This window comes from Tupaia chinensis, unplaced genomic scaffold, assembly GCF_000334495.1.
Source record: "Tupaia chinensis unplaced genomic scaffold, TupChi_1.0 Scaffold000228_1, whole genome shotgun sequence".
NCBI classification, from domain to species: Eukaryota; Metazoa; Chordata; class Mammalia; order Scandentia; family Tupaiidae; genus Tupaia; species Tupaia belangeri.
This window is the reverse complement of record NW_006159703.1, coordinates 52,528-57,687: the sequence shown is the minus strand read 5'-3', so window position 1 is coordinate 57,687 and position 5,160 is coordinate 52,528.

Sequence of the window (5,160 nt, the reverse complement as noted above, 5' to 3'; positions counted from 1 at the left end):
TTATATATATATACACATATATATATATATATATATATATATATATTTGCTAAAAAGTTCTTTTTATAGTAAACAGTTAAAAAATAACAACTTTGGTACCTCTTTTTATGCATATCTACTTTTTAATCTACAGGAAGCCTCAAGAAATCAAGATGGTCTGGGCCTCTCTCACTTGAAAGATCATGGGTTGGGTTCAAGATTAACCTGAAGCCCATGCACGCTGGCTTTCATAGACCTCAGGTTTACATCCCCTGATCTGTATTCCTGTTCCTTTAGTTTGAGAGATGCAAACAAAGGAGGGGTGAGATTAAAAAGATAAAAGGCTTGAATGAAACAAAGCAATATATCTTACAGAAAAATTTAAATAGTGCTAGAGTAAGCGAGTGGGTCTCAGGGAGACTGTCAGTAAGCCCAGCTGTTTGGTGCCTTAGTAAGAGGCAAGAAGCCAAGTCTAGGCTGTAAGTGTATTCCTGTCCTTCGTGTCAGCAGATAACACTGCTTGTGTTATTATTCTCTCCTGGCAGCTTTCTGCTGCAACATTGTGGGATGGCACACATGGCCTGAAGGCTGAACAACACACAGCAACAGATTTCTCTTAAGTGAGAACAAGGAAGACTATTTCATCCTGTTCTTTGTAATATTCAAGCATATAGCACATCAAGACAAACATTAGGTAAACTGTGAAACTGATAAAATGTGTCTTTGCCTCTGTTTCCTATTCCCTACATTCACACACCCCATTGATAAATGTTGAAGGGTACATTCTCTGAAGGACAATTTTAATTTTGAAATAATGTGACCACTTCCACATCCTTACCCCTAACATCCTTATCTTTCCTTTCCCCTCAAGCGGAAACAGGTTTCAATGCTATCTCTGCTATCATGGACGGAAATGATCTCATAAACTGGCTCTAAGAGCCTATGTACTTATTGTGTTGTAAGTGCATCCCAAGAACTCCTGCATCAATGCCATCATCATAGTAGCTAATGTTTATGACCTCCTCTCGCTCTGCCTGACTGGCTGTGTGACTTTGGACAGAACATTCTGTCTCTGAGCCAGACTAAAAAGGCATTAGCAGCCCAGCCTGGTGGCACAGTTGGAAGCAAGCTGAACTGCAGTGCTGGAAGCTGCGTGGCCAGCTGCAGGCTCAGATCCCTGGTAAGTTTGAAAGCATGTCAGCACATGCATGTATGCCACACATCCTGACAAGCTAGAGGCTAGAGAGCTGGGAAAAGAGGATTGTGTAATGATAAAATTCTACCAAGGGTGCTCTTCTTCCCCTTCTCTTGCACACACACAAACACACACACGTGCACCATGCACGTACTCTTGATCATGAATTAAATAAATAAACTTAAAGAAAGACAATAAAAAGACCCATTTCCCAGATGTGTTGTGCAGATTAAATATTATGAAGTGTTTAAGTCTTCTGGCACATTCCATGGCTCTTAGTGAATGCTTAATGAATGCCATTAATATTCATGATAATGGTAAAAGTAGTTGTATTTATTGCTGTTAGAATCTAGTTGAAGCATAAATTATAAAAGATGCCCAAAGATTGAAATTCAGTTCTACTTCTAAAACATTTGCTCTCCCAAAAATGAAATTTCACGTAAAGACTCCCATTATGACTCCCATATACATGTATTTATTGTTCATGGGGGAATTCTAGGCTTTGGTGGGAAGACAGGTATAGCAGACTAGGAAGCTGAAAATAATCAGTATCTCAGTAGTTTAAAATAAAATTAATGTACCTCTTACCAGATAATGTTACTTTTCTGGTACCCTTTCATTCATTCCACATATCAACTGCCTTTGCCGTACCCAGCACAGTTCTAGGTAGCTGAGATACAAAGCTAGATTTGATATAATTTCTGAGCTTACACACCCACAGGCAAACACAAACTCAAGTTTAAAATTACACAAATAAAAAAATATTTAAATTATATGGATTATTGAGCAATGTCCTTTATTTGAAGAAATATGCCTAATGATATATATATAGCCTTTGGCTCTACGCAGTTAGCATATGATTTGGACAAAGCATTTCCCTCATGTGGAATATGCTTCCATGTACATAAAATGAAGCTGCCCCCCCTTAAAGAGATACTACGACTGATGAGAAAATAAAGAACACATACAACTGCCAATTCTTCAAACATAACTAGGAGGAAATTTGCTATTTATGAACAGAGGAAGAGGTGCAAACAGTGATATTTCCTATCGACATAAAACCTTACAAGTTAGTCTTACATAACTTTAAGGTTGGAAGAGGAGACCCTTCAAGGTCAACCACTGTAGCCTCAGATCCAACTTAAAGTTTGAGGAAAGAACAAATGTTGAGTCTGGTCATTTCTCTTGCAACATCTACCTGAAAATACTCTTGAACTCTCATAAAATACAAATGAAAGCAAAAGCTGTTTGTATCACCATGGTGCCTCTGAACAGGAGAAAGTTCTTCCAAGTGAACTATCATTTAAGATCTGATCTTTGAAAGAAAATTTATGCTGCTCTGAAAAAAAAAAAAAGAAAAAGAAAGGAAAAAGAAAAAAGGACTTCTCTTCAAGTATGAAGACAACATTATTGGGATCAGCAGTTGGTGTAATGGCTGTGTTGCTGGATTCCCATGAAGTTGACCACAGTTTGAGTCCTAGACCCTGTGGCTTAAACCCACGCGCCCAAGATCCCGAGAGGAGAATGGAGGAGAAGGGGTTGCGGTGTGGCCATCCCCCCTGGTGGGTGATTTCTCGCTGTCTCTTTGTCTCTCTCTGTCTTTCTGGCAAGTACACGTGCCCTATAGCAGGCCCCCCCCCAAATAAAAGACAACAATATTTCTGGTATAAGTAGAGTAAAAAGGTTTGGGGGTAGAGGTGCTGGGGGAGTACATGTTTCTGTAAAAGGTGTAGGCGTGAAATCACCTTTTAAGCTTCTCAAAACAAGGAAACTTTTCTGTTACAAAGTTAGGAGTGTAAAATTTGGCCATGAAGTTAAGTAAAGGCAACTCCCACATATGTGTTTCAAAACTGTAATCTGATCAGCATGAAGCCTAACCAACAGAAATATAAACTCTACTTCTTAAAATAGATTGGCAAATGAGGAAAAACATAGAGAATAGCTGCCCAAATATCAAATAATTGGCTTCAGTAAATGTATATGCACTATTTTAGAAACAGCTATTAAAAAAAAAGAACTATACCCTTGCTTCACCATGCAATCCTTCTTTCACAACCAGTTTAGCCAAGTTGTATTTGTCACTGTAAGATGTACATTACATAAGTCGCATTATACATGTTTGCATAATTCTTAGTATGTTTATTATATAGTGTGTAGTGTATCTTTTGGTAAAGGAGTAATGTAGCTTGTAGGCCAGTCATTACCAATCTTTTATCTTCTACTTAGAAAACCCATTTTTCAAATGGTATTTTTTTGTCATTTCAAAATATGCAACAGATACAAGCAGTATGAAATCAGAATAAGCTTAAGTGTTAAGTTCCAAACCACTTATTTATTTTTTAAAAAATCAGAAGTTACAATAACATGTCAATTGTTTTTAGAGTGCATTTAAATTTTTTCTAAATAATTTCCCATATATGTGTAAATGGGATTTGTTGAATACCCTGAATTGACTTGCAAAAAATTGAGCTTTAAAATCCTGGTTGTAAAGAAAAGGATTGTTTTTTAGAATCAGACAGAATGGTGTTTGAAAGAAGGGTTTACCAGCTGTATGATCATGAGCAAATCTCTTTACTTCTGTGAAGATAATTCTCCTCATGTGCATAAGAAAGTCTTCAAAATGTTCATGAAGAATGCATATTATGAAATATCTATGCATATATTTCAGAACTTTTTTAATTGTCAGAGGATTTGTGTCCTGGCCAGAGAGATACCAAGAGCCAGAATGAAAAGGAGGGAAGGTAAAAGATCAAGATCATGGTATGATCCCTTCTCTAATTTCTCCATCCTGTAGGGATATTGGGCACTCGTGCGCATGTCCCCAGAATTTTTTTCCCCAAGTTGCAGAGTTCACGATTCACATTTCATTGTCATCCATGTGGAATCCAACTCCTTTCTTCTTCTTTTTTTTTGGAGAAGTTTTTGCTATAGGGTGCATGCACTCACCAGAAAGACAGAGAGAGATGGAGAGATAGAAAGCAAAAAATCACCCCCCGGGGGGGATGGCCACATCGCATTCCCTTCTCCTCCATTCTCCTCTCAGGATCTTGGGCACGCACCCACACGCGCCCGGCATGAGTTTTAAGCCACCAGGTCCAGGACTCAAACCGCGGTTGACTACATGGGAGTCCAGTGACATAGCCATTATGCTAACTGCTGGTCCCAAATCCAGCTCCTTTAACCAATGAGCCATGGGATGGCCCAGTTTCAGAATATTTTTGGACCAAAATAAACTCTTAACTTTAATTCCATTTTCCATAAACTTTTTGAAGTATCCTCATATGTCAGTAATAAAAATATCCACTTTGCAGGATTGATATAAGGATCAGAGAAAAAATTGTGAAACTGCTTGGCATATGGCAAACGTCCAACAAGTAATAGCAATACTATCATATTTATGCTTGTCTCTGTCACCTCATCTACCCCCTCTTCCTACAATTTCTGCCCAGACACTATGGGTCTGAATGAATAACTAGATAGAAGGATACCATATTATTCATTTCTGCTAGTGACATTACTGATCTATTTTCTGAAAGTCTGCCTCTCTCTGCTAAGAGGGGAACAGGAGAAAGATAGCAGGAAGTCTAAGCACATTTATCCTTGGAGGTTGATAATTAGTTCATTTAAAAACACATGCTCCTGCCTTTGAAAGTAGCTACACCTTTCAAAAAATGATAAATGAGGGAAAACGAATGAACAGACTGGCTCATTCAAAATATCTCACATCATTTTACAGTGATTCAGCACAGTCACTTTGGTGTAGCAATTGTTTGCAGAAGGCATTTTTCACAACTAAATCCAAACATGTCATACTCGTTGGTTGAAATGAATCTTACCAGTGGAATCTGCAGATGGGAACAGCAGAAAGAAAGAAGGGCAACGACCAAATAGATTTAGCTCAAGGGAGCAAAATCAAAATGTTGACCTGAGAAGTCAAAGCTGGGAATTAAGGTATGCCCTGCCTACCACACCCCCCACCACCCCCA